Raw genomic sequence first — 23,269 nt, 5'->3', positions numbered from 1 at the left:
TCAGACTCTTTCAATGGCTTATTTGAGAGTTCATGGATTCGATGGCACAGAAATAAGAATATACCTTAGCCCTTGATTTAGCTACGATTATATTTCAAGAACATAAACCTCACCTGGTCTCTCTTATTTCAGTATATGCTAGAACATGAAGATTCCACAAAAACAATTAAAGGAGACACCAGGTACACTCAGAATCAGCTGCTTCCCCTGTCCCTCCCATTTTTTTTTTTTTTTTAGTAGAGTTATCTGCTCACATTTAGATGGTTGTTGGTGGTTGTTTGCTTGCCTAGCCTTTTTTTTTTTTTTTTGTCTTTTTGCTTTTTTTATTTTTATTTTTTATTTATTTATTTTTAGGTACAATTAATAAAACTTTCAAGCCATGGGTTATTCTAGTTCTCTAGCATAACTATGATCTTCCCCTTCCACATCAGGAAGAAGACTCAGTAGATTGGATAAAAATGTTCTAGCACATGTAATCTCTTAGAACAAAATAACTCTAAAATGAGGGATTAAATGTCTGCAGAACACCAAATAACAACATTTCACTTTTTTTTTTTTTTTTTCTGTAAATGGGATTAAAAGCCGTCAGATTTCTTTCCTTTTATATTTAATGAAAACATAAAATTCTCAAGTCATTTAATATATAAAACACCTTGCAGCAGTGAGGTCACATGAGATAATACTCTTCGCCTAGATGTGCTATAGAAATGAGCTGACTGACAGCTTAAATCTGGGTGATGCTCTCCCCTACACACACACGGAGCCATCATCTGAAAAAACATCTGGGAAGGTGCTTTTATCATCTATCATGCCAAACATTAACCATTTCTAGAAACACCTGTGCTGCACTAAGGTTGCTACCTGAATCTGCCAGACCTGTGCGGGAGGTTATTCCTGCTGTTCCTCATGATTCCCATCCTAAGGAAAAATGAATGAAGCAAAGTTCCAGGCTTTATAGAACATAGATGTCTTCTGGGACATCTGCTCATACAACAAATAAATATCAGAAATTGAGAGACAGTGCTGAAAATGTTTTATATACTCACCTTGTTTTGTCTCTTGGTATGCAAAGGAGGCAATCCTCCCACTGAGAAATTTCTCACTACGCTTGCTTTCATGGCAAGAGCTCATACTGTTTCCAGCATTTGCCCAGGGAATGTGACAAAGTGCTTTTCAGAAGTTCATTTTTTCCCTATTCCCAGTTGTTATTTCCCATTGAAATAATGGCTTCTGGCGAGGTATCCTGGCACTAGCTGACACAAAAGGTGATTTGCAGTCTAATGCCAGCTTCTCAAATCACCTGAAGACTCATTACAGATGTCATATAAGCTGAAACAGCTAGCACAGAGGGGCAGTGGGTGCTGTTTGGACTCCAAAAATCCTTCTCCCTGACAATTAATGTTAGAAACCCATTTTGATTCAGTAATTCTACTTTTTTTTTTTTTTTTTTTTTTTTTTTTTCCCTAATGAGGATCATATCTAACACTCATACACTCACAAAAGGTATGTTTTTAAGCTGGTAATTAAATCTTGAGCAATGCAGTCCCTGCTCACATCGGATGCAACTCTGCAGTTAAAAATCCCCTTTGGCACTGCTTTGAAATTTTAGGGAGAAATGTCGTATTTCCTCAGCATATATGCAGTATTGACATTCAAACATTTTCAGTCACTGCAGGATACTTTAGCAGCACAGCTCCCATCTCAGACAATGGACTGTAATTCAGATTTCATTGATTCACTATGCAGCATGCACCACAAGGTTACAGGAAACTTTGCGATGACCATCTGCCTTCCCCTCTGTGAAAAGTGCACCGAACGATGGCAACATTTCAAAAGAGGCAGCAGAGAAAGCACAGATAAATCATGTTCTGCCGTATCTCCCATGAAACGGAAGATACCGGCTATTTGTTACACTGATGTACAATAGGGCACCCAGCTCATATGTCAGCAAAATAGAGAGAGAGCTTTCAGAGGGAATCAAGGAAATCACAGATGGTGAATTTGTTTGAGGTCATTTTGTTCATTCCCTTTCTCCCAAAGGCTTTCTAGCTATGCAAGTGCTTTGCCTTTGATGCTTTTATAGCATGTAAATATAAAACTGCCACCATGGCATTTGGGAAAATGGGGAACTTTTATAATACAGCTCAAATGCTGCAAGAGAGAGAAAGGTCCTAGACAGGGCTAACACATCAATGGTTATAACCTCAGCAAGAAAGAAAGGTGTGAAAAATTATTGCCATTCATCCTATTTTATGGATGTGGACTGAAGTGTAGAAAAATAGAGACCAAGGATAGCCACTTTAACCTTTAGCATTTCCTAGTGGCTTCCAAGCCAGGGACCTAACTAGCCTTCCATGACTTGTAGGCACTTCAGGGGAGTTATTCAGCAGCCCAAGTTCTCAGTTGTCCTCCAGGACCACTTTGAAGCAGACATGAATTGCTAAGCTTGTGGACTGGGCCTAAGGCTTGGGAAAAAAAAAAAAAAAAAAAAAAAAAAAAAAAAAAAAAAAAAACGAGGCCACAGTGACCTCTACAGATGAGTCCTGAAGACCAAAGAGCTATTGAACAGGATCCCTAATTCTGCCTAGTTCCTCAATGGAAAAACAAACAAACAAACAAACAAGCCACCACCACCCCCCAAAATACGATTTTTCATTATTTGGCACCTTCTTCATGGTATATGTTGATATGATGCTGGTTTTAAAATTTCATAACAGTAGTTTTGTGTTTCAGGCTACAGATTACTTCTGTGATTTACCTGCAGATGTTGCTACTCTCTGATCTTGCACAAAGGAAAGCAGACACCCAAAATAGAGCATTAACAATACTTATTGGTTGTACAGCCTTTAACACCTATGTTTCTCCAAGGCATCTACAACACAAGATGATAACTTTCTTTTGCCTGAATTTCAGATTCCCAGACTGTAACTTCGTGTTTTCTTTCTCTTTCTTCCTCTCTTTCTTTCTCTCTCTCTTTCTTTCTTTTTCCTTTCCTTTTTTCTTTCTTACTTTCTAGCCTAATCAAAGCTTCATGGTCTCTGTTCTACTAGGGTACAAAAAGGCCCATCGTCCATTCTGATGGCAGACAATTCTTTCCAGAACTGAGCATGTTTAAAAATAGTATGAAATATAAATGACTTGCTGGGTAATGTGATATTTGATTTTTAACAGAGGCCAAGTAAAAAATCTTTGCTTCAGTGGAGACTGTTGTATTGTTTTTTGCTCACTCCTCTCTCTTTTCCTAGATACCCCAAAGCCATCTGACAGGACATCACAGGCTGAAACCAGCTGCTACTAGTGAGCTAAATATCTTTTACTGGTGCTAATTTAGTCATAGATCCTCTGTGCATTTAGCCCAAAGAAGTACCAGCAATGTTCCCTTACTATTAAATTATGCTGGGACCTTTAAACCCAGCTTGCAGTTTTAGCACCCTACTGCTTGCTATACCACTCCCATTCTAAGCATCTTTGTAGGGTCTTTGTCATCCAATTTCTCATTTATTTTTTATTTTTTATTTTTATTTAGCTGTTAGCTCTTATCAGCTAGAGTGATATTTAATTATCAATCTACATTATAGTGGACATGGTACTAAGGGACATGGTTTAGAGGTGGACTTAGTTACATTGGGTTGATGGTTGGACTTGATGATCTTAAAGGCCTTTTAAAACCAAAAAATTCTATGATTCTATGGCAATGCACAGACAAAGCATGAAATCCTAGTTAAACTCTATTTTATCTTAAAAGCTAAAAAACGTTCAGCAGAGGGCAACCAGGGATGTCTGTTGAAATATGTTGTGTGATAAACATCTTAATGAGATCAATGCAGCCGTTTCTTGCTTTGATAAGGACATTCCTATTCTACCAAATGCAGGTCATAGATAGTACTACACTAAAATCCACACAGATTAGGATGAATTTTGTTGCTTTAGTTCACCTAAGGTTTTCAAGGTAAAAACAAAACAAACAAAAAAATATACTTCCTTATTACCTTAACATTAGTTAAGGTTTAACATATTGGGTTGCTCTTGCCTCCTTCTAGACTTAATGTAAAACTTTGGAGGGAGTTCTTCTCCCTCACCAAATAGATTTCTCCATCTCTGCCCCTAATATAATTATCCATGAAGACTTTACACCAGTTGATCCCAATTGCAAAGCCACCAATTACCAATAATTCCTGAAGCATCCCTTTGAAACAGTTGCATGTAATGCTGATCTATGCCAGTAGAGCAGTTTGCCTGCCCTCATTGCTGTGTTGGTGCTCTTGCACACCCACCAGTCTGAATGCTGTGCTTGTCCCTGTATGCTTCAGGAAAATCTACAACTCTTCTGAACTGCTCTGCTATGGGTAAACAGTTCAGAACAAGTGATTCCCAAGGGCAACACATTCAAGGTAAATTTGCACCTCAGCTGACTGGGAACAGGAATGCATCAATGGCCATGTTCGCTCAACAAAAAATAAAATGCATGAAAATGGTCATGAGAAGCTGTCTAGGAAATAGTACCCTAGGTCTCTGCTGCAATAAAGAGCAATTATGTTATTTCCAGCTGTTTGGCAATGGTGATATTCAGCTCACCAGCTACTCGCCTAAATGAATTTTATCACCATCGGGAAGAGGCAGGCACGTTCAGAGGATGATCTACCCCATTCTAAGGTATGAACTGAAAACAGACTTGCCCTATGCAGGTCTCTCTCCACTTACAGCACAGCCATAAGAGTACTTAGACATGATCCTAAATTTTATCAGGCTAAGAAGTCAGGAGAGATTAACCCACCCCCAGTGAAGGATGGAAGAACGAAGCTAGCTGCCAGTGTTGCCATCCCTGGCTTTTGTTGGCCCCTTCACTGGCATGTCCCACAGGCTAACAAACATACAGAGCTTGAAAACCCTATTAGGGATATTAAGGTCCACTAGAGTGGTTTTTAAGTGCAGAACGTGTGTACCCAGAACTCCCAAAAGACAACCAGAAATGTCTGCATTTCTTTCTGATGAGTCTGGTCTCATGCTCCTTTCTCTAACTGTTTTGGGTTTTCTAGTTTTCATTCAGATAATTTTAAAAGAGACAATAACAGGAGAAAAATATTTCAAGATATTTATATATCCTAGGATTAATAACAGAGAATGCAAATCATTCCTAGCCCAGATCCATTCCTTCCAAGTAAATCAAATTGTGGAGGAATTCATAAGGGTGCAATAGCAAAGTGTGATTGCTATTAGAGAACTCTTCTCTGCAGATTCAGTACTCCAGGTGCTGGACATGCAGCATTTCTGAGTGGTCTTCCCCACTTTGTTCCTCTGGTATCACCACTGGGTTTTTAAACTAGGCAGCTCTATCAAGTGAAACTTTTTGAAAGGGGAAGGCTGGAGGGAAACCTGAAAAGGGTGTCCCTTCTCCTTCTGCTTCCCATGTACGTCCTACAGTAAAGAAAATACAAGATAAGTGCTCTCAGTGACCAACTCACTCTGCACCAAACCTTCCCTCCTAAGCTGTTTCACACCTTCACGTGCTTTTCAAGTCTCTGTATTCTTTGTCCTATCTTCAAGCTCTTCCTTGCTCAACTGACTCCTTCACTATCAAGGTCAAACTCTTGCTTTGTCCATGTCAGAGCCCAGACCAGTTCCTCTGGGAAAAGAGGGTTAAATTTATTGCTCAGCTCAAACCCAGAACAGCTTTGCCCCTGGTTGGCCTAACCTGCACAAAGGACACAGTGGTGTCCTTGAAGCTGTCGGGTAGTACCCACGCTGACTGTGACTGCACACCTCCCCGGTGTGGGGAAGGGAATTGCTGGAGGATAGAGGTTACAGGCAGCACAGAAAGGACTGCAAGCATTAGGAAGTAATTCTGGGGCACAGCTGATCTATCTGCCCATTAATTCTCCCTCTACCAGCAGCAGGTTCACACACACAGCAGGGAAATAGCATTGGTACTGACAGTGCAGGCAGCAGGAGGTGGGTGCACCCCAGCCCTGTGGGATGGATGTAAGATGGATAAAGGGCACAGCTGGCTTTGGGTGCCCAGCCTGGGGACTGGTGACATGGTTTACTCGACAGGAGAGGAAGAGCCATGCAATGGCTGGCTCAGCACAATGGGCTGTCGTCAACAGTGGTTCGTCTTCCCCAGGGAATTCGTGTCGGCAGGACCTCTCAAATTGTGCCTAAGCCTGGGTGTGTAAATCTATCTAGTCAGTCTTAAAATACTGCTGTCCTCTTGTTTCCAGCAGGCACAGAGCCACAGCTCCCTGCCCACTGCTCTATTGTCCTCTGAGCTTGTGCTCTGTCCTGTCCAGGATGGAAAGCCTTGAAAGCAGTCACCTTGAGTGCAGCACTCTGCTTTTCACAGCTTTTTCCTGTGAGTGGAGCTTTTCTGTTAGAACAGAACAAAGAGTCGGGCTGCATCCCATAACACTGTCTTCTAAAATACCCCAAGATGAAGGATGACAGCAAAAATAATCAACACAGAATAGCAGTTTCCCCTGCCCACCCATGAATGAATTCATGTCCAAGGGATGGTTATGGGCAAACTGACTGACAAGGGAGTGTGCTTTGTAGGGTACATAGGAAGAAAGTGGTGAAATGATTAAAAAAAATTAAAAAAAAAAAAAAAATAAATAAAAAATGAGTAAGCTTTGCAGCAAATGCAAAATAAAAGTGAGACTGTAGAGAAGGATTCCTTAAAGAGCCTGGAGGGAGAATATACAGCATGAGAGGTAATGAAGGCAGCAGTTGCATCCTGTGAGCAGCCGAGCAGCCTAACCATGCTGTGCCACTGGCAGCTGCTCAGCGCAGCCCTGCATGGGAGCAGCACTGCGGGCTGCTACCCACAGAACTTCGATCCTTCCCACCCCCCCAGGGTGCTGAGCAGAGAGGAGAGTGCTCCTGGCCATCTTTAGCTACCCTAAGCTCAACCCCACAGAAGAAAGGGAAGTTTCAAGCATTTCCACCCCCCAAAGTTACAGAATCATAAAATATCCTTGGCTGGAAGGGGCCCACAAGGATCACTGGGTCCAACTCCTGGTTCCACACAGGACCACCCAAAAACATGTCTGAAAGCATTGTCCCAACTCTTCTTGAACTCCTGCAGGCCTTTCCCTAACACCCAGCCTGACCCTCCCCTGTCCCAGCTCCATGCCGTTCCCTTGGTTCATGCTTCACACCATGTCTGCTCCCAAGCAACGGGAGTTTGCAAGCCTGGTGCAGATGTACCATGCCACCCTAGACATATGTGTGGACCTGTGAGGGGTGCTTCAAGCCCCATCCACATTGTTGGCGGTCTCACCACTGTCCTGGAATGCAATGGGTGTGCAGTGTGGGAGAGGGTGGCATGAGTAACTCCAGTGCTGCCTTTGGTCTGGAAAGCAGCCAGGACTGTGACTGCAGCTGAGTGTTTTACCTTTACTGTGCACAGGAGCCATGGCCTGATTACTGGAAATTTTTGAGCAGGGAAATATTCCCCCAGCTGCCCTATTTTCAGCCCAGCTCCATAGCAGTGGGATGGAGGGCAACAAAACGGGAGCTTCATAGTAAAGTATGGTGATTTCCCCCCAAAATTGTTATTCTACCCCAGGACCTCCATGCTTCCTCACATCAACAAGCTGGACAGAATTCACATTTTTCATATTTTCAAATCCTGCTTTATGACTGACTTACAAAATGAGACACCACATGGCTTTAGGAGTTCTGCATTGGATGGTACAATTGTGGCCCTCCAGCTGTGCAAACTGGGACCATTTCTATGCCTATGGCAAGTGCTACTCGGGAAAAGTTGAGCTTTTCTCCTTTGTCTTGTGCACAGCTATTGTTCATCCCAAAGGATTTTCTTTGTGCCAAAGTAGGAATGAATTACTAAGGAGGGAGCACTGGCTCAGGGGAGATGTGCAAAACAGCAGTGTTTGGATATAGACCATTAACCCATCACACTCGCATATGCAGGCATGTCAAGGAAGAATGCAGTTGCCAACTTCCTTATTTAGCAAGCTCTCGGAATCTAGAGCATGGATATTTTTTATTAAAGAATACTTCATATTAATTTTGATTTCACATACAGCTCAAACTCAATGCTAAAAATGTTCAAAGGAAGGCAAGAAAATTACAGTTAGTATACATATATATACATATATATATTGGTGCAGACCAATGGTCCATGTAGTCCAGTTTTCATTTCTAAAGCATGATGCACCAAGATAGTGTGTGAGATAATACAGCTGGAAAATGCTTTGCGGGGTTCCATAGGTATAGTGGGCTTTCCTGTTCTTTAACAAAAGAAAGACTGAAAGACTGGAAAGGGAGAAAGAACACAACTGTCCAATTTCTAACAAAGAAATCTTTCTCCCAGATGCAGCGATTTGAATGAAATTGGCAGAAAAGCATAAGCAAGGTTAATGAGTTAAAGCTGTCTTGCCCCCAGTGACACCCAAGAGCATTTTATTATTTCAAGACTACCATGGCTTTCTCCTCATGAGTGTAAATAGGACAATATTACACCTGATTTTTTTTTTTCTATATCTAGTATTGGATTAATCTTAAAGCTTCACTGAAGTCCATGCAGTTACAGGCTGAACAAGAACCTAATTCCTAAAGTAAAAAAAAAAAAAAAATCACCAGAAGACAATAAAACTCCTTTCCTGCCTTCTTTCTGTCTTTCTGTATCAACAAAAGAAAAAAGGAACAAAACAGTAAAACTTAATGCACTCACATATCCAAGCTGAAGGGTTTCTGAGGGGACAAAAATTGTCCCTAAAATGGGTCACAGATTTTTGCTGACAGGTTCATAAGCCCTCTGGCTTTGTGTTCATCCCACTGTGTACCTCTTTTAATTGTTTTCTCTACATTGTTTTGTCCAACACACACAAGAAATAGGAAGACAACCTGACAAGAAGCAAAAGGAATTGGACTTGCCGTTTTTTTATTACTTCATATGATGGAAATGTTAAACAACAAACAGCAGAGAATAGGATGTGAGGAGTATAGCAGATCCACAGGAATCACTTAAGCTCTTACAATCTGAAGTTTCAATAATGACACAGAAAAGAGGGCTTTTTTTTTTTTTTTTTTTTTTTTTAATTATGTTTTATGTTGGCAAACATCTCTTTAATTTTCTCTTGTCTGTGCTCTCCACAGTTTCTCTGGGGACCAGCAGCCCAAGTACTGAAAGGCTGTGATAATGTTTTATCAAAGGCAAGGAAAAAAGAAATGCTGGAAATCACAGAGACAAGCGTGATGTGGCAAGATTTTGGGGCTCGGGTGGTTTTGACGTTAACTTCCAGCTAAGAATTTTGCAGGCTTAGCTAAGCCCAGGCTTTGAATGCAGGGTGCTGCTTCCTCTCACCCCAGGTCTTGCTCAGGAAAGCTTCATTCATGCAGCACTCCATAAGGTATAGCAAGGTGCTGCACAGAGCAGCTACATTTAAGAACACTTTGTGCTTTTTGCTGAAAATTTCTTATTTCTTATGAGAGAATTAATCATTTTTTTTCTCTCTTTCAAAAAAAATAAAATAAATCTCAAAATTGGCACTGTGAAGCCATTTCTCTACTCTAAAGCACCCCCTCCTCCCCTCCTCCCCTCCAGTGCACACTGTTTTATAATGAGCTTGGCCATTTGGTAGATGGAGAGAGCCAAAAAAAATGTCAAGTTTCAGATGTTTTTGAGTTTTTTTTCATTTCCTAAGGTTGGTCCTGAATCTAGAAGGGGATAGTGGGAATGAGGCATTTAAGTACACCGGTATTCATGCACTAAAATATAACTTTTGCTGTGGTTCTGGATCTGCATAAGAAATAGCTGACTCCCACCTAAAGTATTTTGGATTTAAAACATTCAAGGAGGTTTTTCACTCCCACACATGACTATAAGCAGGTAGTTTTCTATTTGCAAAATACGTCTTGAGATCACCTTGTAAAGCATAGCCTACTTGATAAGATTTTTGTTCATAGTAGCCCATAAACTTGAAGGTGGCATTCGGTGATTCTCTAACATGTATTCTTTAATTCTTACACCAATCTAATAAATAAATAAATAAATAAGCAAAAAATTTATAAAAGTTCATGTTATCATCTCCACTTTGGGCTTCTCATTGTCTCCCATCACTGCAAAGGTCTACCATAGGAAGACTGCTGACATTACAGGCCCAGCATTTATTTATTTTTTCAACCATATACTGTGGGAGAGGGTACTTATGCTGTCTCAGACAACACAGAGCACATTTGCAATGATAAACAAGTGTTAAACAACAGTGTGCAACAACCTGAACATTTTGCATCAGCCTGAAACCTTCATCTAGAGATTGCAGGAGCTGGTAACAATTGCCGTTATCAAGCTCCACATGCTGGGAGCAATTCATCTTGATGTAGCATTAGCTCTGCTGAGGCCAGAGAGGAACCACAAGAGGTACAGAGGATGCTGAGATCTCAGTTCAGACCGTAGTCACTGGTCACCATGAGGGTCTGGCATGGCCCAAGACCCCTCTATGCAAGGTGTTCTACAAACACACAACTAGAGAAGCTGCCCATGCTCCAAAGTTCTTCTCTTCTGTTGCTGGAGTTTCCCTAGTTGCTGTATTTCATGGTATAACCTGGTGATGCTGCCAAAATAGGCATCCCTTCCCTCTCCTTCCTGAGCCTGCACCTCATCTCCGTCAAGCTCAGGAGCAACAACTTTTGTGGAATGAGGTAATTTGAACTGGAAAACTAATCCAGGTTTATGCAAAACTCAATGAGAAGGTAAAGAAAAAAAAAAATCCCTCCTTGCTGCCAGCTGGCTCAGGGTTTCTTTAATTCTTGAGCTCAAGGCTTATAGTTCAGTGGCAGTGTCAGCTCGCAACACCTGAATAATTTCATCCTCAAGGTGGCTGTATTTCACGGCTCAGTATTTGTCCTTTCGTGTGAGTACACAGCTGCTATTAACTTCAAGCAGAGTTTCTGATTTGGATGTGTCTCTTCAACCAGAACAAGACTCAAAACTTAAAAAGTCAAAATTTATTCCCTGAAGCCCTGACTCACACTGCCTAACGGAGCCTACCTGGTTAGAAATGCCGGGACCACCTGGCTGTCTGCTGAGGTGGATGAGAAAAACTGGGTTCCTCCAGAGGCTGATTTCAGTCTTAGGGTCTCATTCTTGGGAGTATTAATCTTCTTAAAGCCAATAATTTCTCAAATCCCAATTTAAATACCTGCATTAAATGCTTAAAGTTGAGTTATACATGTTCCTAGATTTATATGTTAATGTAGTTCCATTGTTAAGAATGACTTTAACATGTATTCATTGTATATAATAAGAGTAATAATAACTTAATAGCCATTATATCTGGGATGTTTCCCTGCAAGACATCACAAATTTTTACTCACATAGACATTTTAAAGTTACTTTAATATATCTTTAAAATATATATATATACATATATACATATTTTTAAAAAAGTAATTTCAAAATCTCTTGGAGTGCAGAGTGGTTTTGTAATTCATATTAGTATAATCTATTTGGAAATGTTTTAGTTGTGGAAGAAAAGGTAATGACTGGCCTTTTAATTTAAAAGAAAAATGCTGCAGATCGTGGGGTTTTGTGGTAATTTAGACAATCTTGGATTTTAAAGAAATAAATATTAGGGAAAAATCTGATAAAATAAGCCAAAGAGTAAACACATGGCAAAGCATTGCCAGAGGATAGAATCTCAATATTTGTCTTCTGAGCACACTACAAAATCTTTGTCTCACTTATGCAATAAACTGCTAGTATCTGGAAACCTATTTTACAGGAGGATGATATTTAATTCTGGATCCTCCAGTGAAAGCTCATTCCTTATTCAGATTAATATATTTTAGATCCTTTGCAACTGTCCAATAATAATTTCCATAGAAGTCTTCCAAAATCTTGACAGAGATTTGATGTGAAACAAAGCTGCAATGAGCTTGGGAAGAAACATCAAATTTCCCCATGAAAAGATGCTGGGAATTTTCCTCTCAAGTCAATGCAAATATAGATTATTCCCTTGGTCATTCAGAAACACTTCACCTGACATGAGTCTTTGCTGTAATGATCTCCAGATTTAGTATATTCCCATGCTTTTGGAAATTTAATGTGATTTTTCTTTTATTTTTCCAAATGAATGTGTAGTGGAATTCAGCTGCCTAATTTTAAACAACTGAAAGGTAAATGCATAATCAAAGCATTTTTTTCTCATCTGTGATGTCTCCAAGGAGCAAGTTTATTTCCTCCTGATGTAGATGTTTAGAAAAAGAAATGCATTGCTTCTGAAGGTTCATCATTCCCTTCTCTGGCTACTCATTGGGATTAGATATTTAGATTAGATAGTGAACATAAAAGGGCTCAAATAGAAGAAATGTATCCCGTCTTTGGCATTTAGGATAAGTTTTCCTACAGTGTCTCCCTGTATGGGTGGTAGGGCAGGGTCTGATTCTCCAGACCTGACCAAGTACCACTCACTGTAGCAAATGTCCTGCTGTTGTGGGCATTTGTGAAGAGAAAGAGAAGTGGCCCGACTCCACAATCCATTTTACAAACATCACCAATGTATTCCTGGAGACTTGTGCAGCTTTTGGCCTACAGTTGCACTCAGTTGGGACCAAAATGCATCAGAACAGATCCAGCTGAATATTTTTAAGTATCCTGCTCAATTGAGCTTTTATACTGTCTGCTTCAAGAATTTTTCTCTGGCACAACCAGAACCTCATTAGCGAATGACATAATTCAACAGGGACAACATGGAGCCAATTTGTGACATCATGCTTATGAGGGTTTTTCAATTCGAAGTGCTGGGGAATTTAGCACAAAATAGCAAAACCACTACAAGTCCAGCCCATTAAAAATCCACAGTCAGCACAAAAATCCAGAAGAAAGCTGATTTCATTCTAGAAAGTTAAAAAAAAAAAAAAAAAAAGGAAAAAAAAAAAAAAGACCAAGACAAAATGAAAATCTATCAAGGTTTTCACGATTATTTAATACATCAGTTACAACATCTGAAGTACTGTTCAAATTTAGTGTATTGAGTGATATTTGTCCTGCAGAAATTGGTTGCTAATAAGATGAAAGATGAAGGACAGCACTGAGCGGTGAAATATCCATGCTTGCTAAGCAGTGTCAGAGTCAGAACTAAAACCAAATGCTCTTTCCGTGGGGGCTATAAAATCCTGACTTTCACATCAACTTTGTCTTTGACCTTGGTCATACCATTTAAGCACTGTATCTTCAATACAACATTTGCAATACTCAGCTAATAGGAATCTGTTTCAAGGGACAAACCCAGATTGGCCTGTGGAGACCAGAATGCAACCAAAACTCTGCAGAAACTTGTTTTATTTTCTGCTCAGGTTCCTAACTGCTCCAGTTGTGTCTGTGTAAATTCTCTGACTCAGCTGTTGCTGACAGCTCCTCCTTGTTTAATACTATCTGTGAATTCCATTTCTGCACAGTTCAATTCCACTTTCCGATAATTAATAGAGATGTTAGATGAGACCAGACCTAATGCAAATTCTCAAGATACCATGAAAGATACCTTCCATAAACTTGTTACATTATCATTTATCATGATTCTTTATTTACAATCGTTCAGCCAGTTTCCAACCCACATAACTGATTTCCCATCCAAGCCAATCTGAATTAGTTTTTCTAATAGGATTTCCCCATACTAGCCAGGAAATGGGCTAGACTGACCTTATAAACCTTGTAAATCTTTGACCTCTTAATGTTGCACAGAAGCATGAGATTGCCCATAAAACCCTAACACCTCTTTGACTGAATTTCTCCAGATGCACCATAGCACTCCTCTGTGATAGAAAAATCAATGTGATGAGGAAGATCTTAGTTGCAGCAGAATATGAATTCTTGAAGATGTGGTCCCACACCAAAATCACCATCGCACTGTGCAAAGCGTTCCTTTACAAAACAGCTGTCCTTCCTGCCCTGTTTTCTGCTTGAAGAGGCTATAAGAAAGACCTAGTTCAAACTGATCTGATGGTTTAAGGATGCTCTGGATTCTTTGAGTTTCATCCTGGGCTATTCTCTATCTTGGTTACCTTTTACTTAGCTGCTTTAAAGGAAGTGAAAATGAAATAATAATAAATAAATAAATAATCATTTTCTGCCTTTATTTTTTCCCTGTCATTTTTGCTACTTCAAAGATTAGTTGGGTTTTCCAACAAAAAAGTATCAGAATCATTCCAAAGCTTTGTACAGATCTGTTAAATAGTGACAAATTACCTGTTTTAACTCTCTTTTTGAGATGAATATTCTGATGAAAAGATCATTGAACATATGCTATTACCGCATTTGGCATTTATATAACACATTTTCCCTTCAAGGATGCACTCCTTTTCCTCCCACCTCCGAAATCTTACACTAGAACCAAAAAATGGCAAAAGTTGCAGTAATAAAAGCTTGATTCTGTTAGGAGGTTAATATATATATATATATATATTCTTTAAAATTAAATTCTTAAAAAAAAAAAATCAAGCAAAACTTCAGAAGGGCTGGGAGTTCTTAAGCTTGTCAAGCCTGTGAATTTATTTTTGGGTAAATACCTAAAGCCTACTAATACTTTTGCTAATCTTGACGCCTGGGGAAAGAATGCTTTGGAGAGACATCTGTAAACATTCAGCAATGCTTATGTTTCTTTGCTTGTGCCCCAACTTCCTATGCAATTTACAATGATAACTGTGTGTACATCAACAGGGTGACCAGCAGAATTTACTTGCAGATAGAAAATAAGTTATGGAAAGGATAATTAATGTTTGTTAATGAAGAAATATCATTGGTAGAACATCTAATACCACACTTCTCAACTGCTCCTGAAGAGAAGAAGCGTGTTTGCCATTTGGATCCAGAACAGTTTGTGGTGAGGTCTCTTTTGGGGGTCGTTTTGTACTTCTCTCAGCAGAACAAGAGTCAAGAAAGTGAGAAAAGTGAGTTTGGATTTAAAGGAGAAAAATAATATTTTCATGCTGCATCTGCTCATCTCTGAAATTGTTAATGCATTTAGTTAATGAATCAAGATCTATTCTAAGACGTCCTGGAAAATGTCTAGGAAAAAGGTGATTTGTATTTAAGTCTCAGACCATGTCAAACAGATCATTATGCATTGCATAATGAACTACTGTTAACAGCATCTTTCTTCTTAACAAACTGCATATTGCTTTATGAACTAAACCCTTTTTGAAATCTGGGAATGAGGATCACTTGGGCCATCATTACAGTGCCTTGGTCTGCAATGAAATACGGCATTCACAAGAGCCAGAGTGTCTTGATGGGGGGCACACTCAGGTCCATCGAGTCTGGGTTGTGTCCTCAGCCATGCAGCAAACATGCTGGGTAGAGTTTGAAGACCTCCTTTCTCTGCACTATTCAAAACGGAGTGATCTCCACTTTCCCAGAGCTTGAAATTCTACATGAAAAAGTTCTGAGAGTTATTTTAGTTCAAAATGTGGGAAAACATTTCATTTTAAAGTATTATTTTTATCCTCTATTTTCTAATCTGTGGAATAATATGAGAGCAAATTACCTTAGAACAATTTTGAAATAGCACTCTGAAAGAACTATTGCAACAAGAAAAATATAAGTATTTAACTGGAGATATGTCCAAGTGAAACTATCGGACCCCACCCTTCACTTCTCTCCCTCCAAGACAAAAACTAAAGGCAAGGTAGACATTATTTCAGAGAAGCCTTTATTTTCAGGAGTACTGTAACTTCTCAGAGAAAAAGATTCAGGTGAAATTTTATGGGCCTGCCCTACAAGCAGCACAGATAATGTGTGATTTAGCACAGAAGTAGCAAAACGGTCCACGCTCACTTCAGAATCATTGTGCCCTTTATTTAGCTCTTCACACACATGCAAAACCGCACCACATATATGGAAAGAATGATGCTTCCCCACCAGAATCACAGCACTTGTGTAACACTGTTGGGAACAGCTACATGAGGTGCAAGAAAAGCAAGACCCTCTCTTACACATGGGCAACTTTTTAGGTGCCCTCTGAACTGGTCTTGTCGGTGATTTTTATGTTTGCTGTATATTGTTAAAGGATATAGATTAGCCATTCAGGCTTTCCCATGGTGGTATTCAGTGGCATCTCCTAGGTCTCCCACCAGCTGCACAAGGAAATTAATTGAGGTGGACTGATTTATTAGGTGCTTAATCTTTAATCCCAAATTACTTACTTTAGGTGGGTAGGCTTCATTACACTTTAATCTTCTGGGAGGTGGCATCACCTTCAAAGGCATGGGACAGGCAGGCAGGACAGCCCTTTGCCTTCTCAGATGCCCTCAGAGCAGACAAGCAATCTGGCTTTGGGGCTGGTGCAATAGGTATTATTAAAGAAAAAAATTATCCTGGGAGATGCCAGAATGTCTGCCTTCATACGAATTGAAGAAATTTTACACACCTGTGACTTTTTCCATCTTAATTGTAGCCCATTACCGGAGTAAAACCCTTCTGCACTAAAAACCAGGTAGTGATGTGCCAGTCTCACAATCTGCCATCCCATGTTATCTCCCTGGCTGCAGAGTGCACTGGGAGAGTGAACAATTGGGGTCAGAAATGCAAAAGCAGGGAGAAAGGCCGACCTTGTGGCTGTGAGAGAGCTGGCCAATGTCTCACAAAGCCACTGCTGGACCTGCAGAGCTGGCCTTGTGCAGGAACTACCCACCAATGCCTGAGCAGGGTCAAGGAGAATAAAATCTCCAGCAAAATCTCTGTGCTATACCAGAGTTGTGTACTGACAAATTATTCTCTTTGTCCTTGAGCTGGTTCCACAGTAATTTTTTATAGCTGGAAATCTTCCTGCTGCTACCAGATCACACTCGTGAGTGTCATCAAAGACCATCTCCACGCATTTCACCTAAAGCTCCTGCTCCCCAGTGGCCCGACCAGTGTAAAAGTGAGACTAATTCTCATGCCACTGCATCTGAGCATCCCTGCAGTACAGCAGATCACTTTCACTGCTCTCTCCCTTTGCAGGATGCCTCACAGCTCCTCTACCAAGCAGTTCCTTTACTATCTATTCTCCACATGAGCCTCTTGCACCTTGGTAGGTAGAAAATCAGAGATCAGGAGTAAAACAGTGAGCAACAGAGGTATAAAGACTTTACAGCTTTCACTTTCTGTCTTCTCTCTTTACCATTACACACCGTATTTGCTTTCCTAAGTTGTAGAAGACTTTGTTTCATAGGTATTTAAAGCTGCTTTTCAGCTCAAGTCTCAGCCATGCACAGCATGCCTTGCTGCTTGCACCAGGAGGGTGCAATGGATGTGGGGTCTGCATAAATTAAAAGCTTTTATAGAAATGTATGATTGTGTTTTTAAACACTTCATTCCTCTCAGAAAACCTGTCAGAATTTTTTCACCATTACTTCTGTAATGATAACTGTGCAGACCTCTGCATAAGGCTCTTTCATCTCTTAATATCTGATAAGGTTTAATATAGTCTTTTTTTTTGTTTTTTTTTTTTTTTTTTTTAGATTAGTATTTTCAAAATATTCAGCAAAACCTTATCTACATAATTTTTATTTACTAAGAATGACATATATGCAGCATGTATATATATATATGCTTACAGGATGTTAAATATAAGAACTTCTTTGTACATCTTGTCCTTACAGTGTTCCTCCACCTTTTAAGGGTTTCCTCTTCTGTCCTGTCCTTTCCTGTCCTGCCTTTCCTTTCCTCTCCTCTACTTTCCGAACATATTTTGGAAAGAAAGGCATTGGGAATGGCTGAGTTTAGAAGAAGTTATGTCAGCATAGAAACACTCTTTGAGGATGTCTAGAGAAAATGAGGCATTTTTAGCATCCTGCATATTACAGAATGAAGCTACGAGTTTAACTATGAATATTTAACAAATAGATATTTTTTATATATATGCTTATATATATATATATATATAAATTTATTTTTTTTTCTCTCCACAGAGGAAGACAGTAAGGTGTTACTGGACTTTCCACCTTTGGCTTCTGGTTGACATTCAGCCCAGATCCAAAGTGGTGAGCAGTTATTACTGACCACTGGGACTTGGAATTGCATCTTCCTTTACTCTCAACCCAAACAACCTTCTAATTGCTCCTTTATTATTATTCACGTCACGGCAAGGTCTCCAAATGGCCTGGCATTGCATAAAAGGTTGTCCCTCCCCGCAAGTGCTGACAAAACTAAAGAGTGGAATAGCTGGGAAGGAAAGGCATGAAGCAGCTGACCAGGGTCATCTATAAGGTCAAGGGCAAAGACAAATTAAAACCAGCATCTGTCACGTTAGAGGAGACCACGTCCTCTATCTGATAGCAGATAACTATAAGTCTGTGGTGCTATACCCTGCCTGTATTACAGTATGTCTCACAGTTGCCTGATTCTTAGACTTTGCCTCTTTACACATCTGCATCATATGTAGCATGCTTGAAAAGCAATAATAAGGTTGAGACATAATAAAATTTGCTCCTGCTAGTAATCCTTAGTTAACAGGACTGAGTTTAAAGGCTCTTGTCCCTGTCAGTTGTCAGACCTCTGAGTATGAGTTATCCACACAAGCTTTGCACTACTGAATCCCTGAGCAATTGGAGAATATTTTCTTTGCATTCATCATCGTGGCCACTAAACTCAACTGTTAGAGGGGAAGGAGTGAGACCCCAACTCAAGGAATAAGCTATTTACAGCCTTGCTAGGGTTACGATGGAAATTTATTAATTTCCCAGGGGAAATTTATGGCTGTGATGTGTTGCCCTGCAGAATGGCAGTGCAAAAAGAGCACCCAAAAACTTTACATTTCTTTGAGAGGTTTCTGCTCTGCTCCTGCTGTTTTATTTTCATTTTATTATTTATTTATTTATTTATTTACTTTAGGACAGCTTGTCCTGGTACAGACTAATTCGGTTACTTGTCCCTGGACTTGTCCCAGGGCTGATGGTCTGACTTTCCTTTTAGACAAGTGCCCAGCCCAGCAGAGCTATGGAAGAGACCTTTCTTAATGTACTGAGTGCATGAAGGAGTGGAGAATTTTCCTAAACATGCAAGAAATGCTTCATTTCTTGCCCACACTAAGGAAGCAAGGCTGTCTGACCACAAGAGCTGTAGGGACATCTTGCATCAAGGGCACAGCTAAACCCGCTGCAGACAGCAGCTCCACCAGCTCCTCCAGCGAGGTGGGCCCAAACCCCTACCTAGTCCTTCTGGAGAGTACAGAAATGCAGCTGGAAGAGCAACAGGGTCATTTTGGTTTTGTTTTTTGAAAAATGTTTTCCCAGCCTGAGAGCCAGAAGAAGCTACTTGCCTTCAAATATATTCTGCCTTGCTTTCATGCTACCGAGCACCTGCTCCATGCACAGCCTGCCCAATCATGTCTTGATCCGAGAGCCTGAGATGAAAACTATCTGCTGCCTCCAGCCTTCCTCCTCTGATCCTCTCCCTGCTCACATTTTATTGTTTTGATTTGACTTAGCAGCTTTTGCCAGCCAAAAAGCACTTCACAGGATCCTGAGCCACAGGCTTAGCTTGGGGTGGGTGGGACCATAAATGGGTACAGAGCTGCACTGCCGCCAAGGAAGCATCTGGAGAACACTTGTCCTTGCTGTCAGAGTGATCTCATACCTGAAACAACTTTGCAGAAGCAATAATCAGTTTGTGGCTACTGCTGATATGCAGATGCCCGCTCTTGTGTGGATGGGCTCCAGTCTTATATCCCCTCTGTCCCATGACACTCTGCCAGGGCTATTTAAGGAGGGTTTAATCTTAGAGCATCAAAAACTCCACAAATGCAAATGTAGCAAGACTCATTAAGAAGTACAGCTGCTAGAGTGAGAAAAAAAAAAAAAAAAAAGAGAGAATCTGGCCAGTAACAAATCTGCAATTACAGGTTTCAAGATGTTAAGTGAATGCAAGTAACTTTTCTACTTGAGCAATAAAGGATTCAATATCCTGTCAATGTGCTTATCACAATTGTGAAAATAGAGTTGTCTGTTTTATTGGCTGCTGTTTAATGTAGTGTTCATAAATGACTGATACTTAAATAATTGAAGGCAGTATTACGAAAACCAATCTGCTCTCAAAGACTCCTTCTAACCAGCAGTTGCTCTATTTGTTCTGATCTCAGAGAAATAAGTTCCAAGTTACTATCTTTTCTCAGACAATAAACATGAAAAGAAACAGTAAAAGTAGCATACTTGGAAAAAATACATTCATGCATGTATTTTTTTTTTTTCCGGGTTAGGACTGTGTTTTGAAATAATTTTCATTCTTTGCAGTGTTCTTTTTTAATTTTTGTTCCCTGATAAAGACAGCAAATTTGCTGGGGTTACTGACAAATCAGGGTTAAACACAGTTTCCTTCCTTGTATCTGACAGTACACAAGAAACATTCCCCATGTAATCGATAAGCCCATCCATGCTAATAAATAAAATGTGCCTCAGGCCATACTCTGGCCGTGTGTCAGGGGCAAAACATACCCAAGCAGCACTACCCATACAGGCTATTATCCCCAAAGTGGAGTAGATATGCGTACCAAGAAAGGACCCTGACTCGTACTATCTCCCAGGCCATGCCCCGGCACTGTCTGGGATTACTACCAGACAAACATCATACCTGCGACCACACGTGTGAGTTAACAGTTTACAAGGGTCAGCGCTCAGGGTAGATTTGCCTGGTTTATGTGATAAGGGCACAATCCAGAACCTAAGTACAGGAACACTGCTGTGCCACCTGGACTGGGGAAAGCACGAGCAACCTTGCCCCACGACGTATCTCATAAGTCTCCATCCAGGCTTCATACATCCACCTATGGTTTCCTACTTGCCACGGTCTATCTGCATGACCTTGGGCACGTCACTTTTCTGGCTGGGCTGCAGACTGCAGCATCGTGTAGCAATGGCTGTAATGGTGCTGGCCAGGGTCCCCAAAGCAACGGGAGCTGGGATTTCCATACAGCTTGGTTCACCTAGCCTCTCGGAGGAGCAAACCTGTCTACATTGACCCCTGCTTTGCCAGAGTGGATTTTAAACCCACCTTAGGCATTTGAAACCATGCTGCAATCTGCACGGTGGATGTAAGTGCCACCTCTCTACTTCTCCTCTGCCAAATGGAGAGACAAGGACTTCCTTCCTTATGGAGGGGCAGTGAAGATAGATGTATTCAAGGCTATAAGACCTTCCAATACTTCAGCAAGTAATGATTAAATGATCATTACCCTACAAAGACAGATTTTCTCAGGAAAAGCTAAGCGGTTTCATTACACTTTGCCCCAAAGCAGCTGTTACAAAACCAGAGCAGTTTGCTGAAATCTGGCTTATAGGGAAGGAAAAGAGTACAAGAGGTTTTGCAGGTCCCAGACAGAGCAAGAGAGGGGCTGGAACATCTCCAGATTGTCACTGTGGTTCCTAAACAAGTCCAGGTCGACACTCGCCCCGTGTCAGATGCTAACTAACCACAGCTGGGATGCCTTCATGGTTTGTAAACCCACAGGATCATTCTTAGAATAATTTTATTCAATCTGAGGTTGTTCTTAAAAGAACAAGACAGCAAAATCTACTACTATTAACCAAAAAGTGAGGAAACTCTAGAAGACTCTGGTGGGTCCTTATGGCTTGCAGGGAAGTTTAGCTGAGATAGCTCCCAAGGACGTGGACTGGTCAGTGTGATGAACCAGGTAAAGTCAGGCAGACTTGGCTGTAATTTGTCCCCAGCAGCTGGAGTCAAAGAGACCAGTGAAGATGAATCTCTGAGGACATGGGGTAGCTGAAGGCCAGCCAAGGTTCAGGGCTGAACCATGATGCCACAAATGAGTCCTTGCTGTACCAGAGAAAGAAAAACCCTAGCAAAGTGTGTGTCTCTTTCCCAGCAGCATCAGGGACTCTGCCTTTCCACAGACACATGTTGTATTTTTTTAGTTTTTCTCTAAAGTGCACCCAGAGATTTTGGTGGTTTACCTTTCTTTACCGAGAGGTGGGTAGGAAGCTCCCAGGTTTATCCCACTTTAAAGCCAGATACTTAAGGACATCTACTTTTTACACAACAGCTAGTTGGAGGATTGGAGGTACCATGCTTTGGGGAAACATTTGTGTGTGTGAATTATCTACCAATCATGGTTATTCTGTTAAATTTATAATTCATTCCACTTTTTTTTTTTTTGAACTTTGTTTTTATCTTTAAAAAAAGGATGAGCCGTAGGCACACTCTTGGTAAAAAAACACATCACAAGTGACCCCATCCTAGTTGTTACAGGCTCAGTTAGGGTTTCTCTACACAAGGAAATTAATCTGGATTAAGAGTAGAATGACTATTTCTGTATGAGGCTGGGTGATAGCAATATTAATCTAGATTATCTATGTCTCCATCTAATTAGTTTTATCTTGACTTTAAAAATAAGAAAAATGGAAAGAGGGCATTTTTATTCTCTAATAGCAGAGTTGTTTTCATAATGACCTAAATGACAAAAATTATTCGTGGGTATTTAATCCAGAGTAACTCAGTGTTTCTAGCACTCCTTGCACTCAGGACTTTCTGACGGGAGCAAGGACACTTTTCCATTTACACATGCTCAAACAACCACAACTCTGCACAAAGCAATTACTGTAACATGTACAGCTTTGGGACCAAATCCCACATGCCCCAACCATCCCTTTTACTGAAGGAAAAAGACCAATAAAATCAATCTATATTTCTGCTTTAGATTTTGGTGCAGGGACTGACTTAACTTTTTTGTTGTTGTTGTTCCCCCCCCCCCCCCTTTTTTTTTCCTAGTAAACAAACAGTAAGAAAGAAATTATAACTTTAGGGTGTGGATGTACTCGAAACAGCACTATCTCCCCCATCCTTGAGGGTCTATGGTAAGGACCACGTCTTCTTCCCTATGTCCTGAGCATGAGTATTTAGCATCTTAAGGATTTTGTTAAACTTTGTTAACCAAATCTTGCAATAGTTGGGGGAGCATGCAGATATGCTGTAATTTGCAGAAACTTCTTCCACCATGCACCTGCAAACTTCACACCTTATTTTCTCATAGCAGTTTAGTGAGCCTGATTGCTCCCTGTGAGAAGGAAAGAGGTGCTCGTGTGCCAGGGGAATATTGCTGAGATAGTTGTGCTGAATTATTTATTATTTTAGGACTGAAGGGCTGAAACTTCTTTCACCTTTTACCTCATTTTGCCTCTGTTGGAAGCCTCTAGCTGATGGGATCTGTCCCAAAACTCCAGCCCATCCATCAGCACCAGATCTAATTATTTTCACACAGAGAGAAAAAAAATCCACCTCCCTTCCCCTTCTTTGCATGCAGGTAAAGAAGCAGAGAAA

At 40.5% G+C, this 23,269-nt stretch overlaps 1 protein-coding gene across 2 annotated transcripts in view; it reads right to left on the bottom strand.

The window, feature by feature from the left end:
• The window catches only part of PTCHD4 (patched domain containing 4), a 95,247-nt gene that overhangs the window by 70,662 nt on the left and 1,316 nt on the right, over positions 1-23,269 (bottom strand). The gene's annotated exons all lie outside the window — the stretch shown is intronic.

Source organism: Oxyura jamaicensis, chromosome 3 (assembly GCF_011077185.1).
Source record: "Oxyura jamaicensis isolate SHBP4307 breed ruddy duck chromosome 3, BPBGC_Ojam_1.0, whole genome shotgun sequence".
In the NCBI taxonomy this organism is placed as follows: Eukaryota; Metazoa; Chordata; class Aves; order Anseriformes; family Anatidae; genus Oxyura; species Oxyura jamaicensis.
This window is presented reverse-complemented; position numbering and strand designations above follow the sequence as displayed.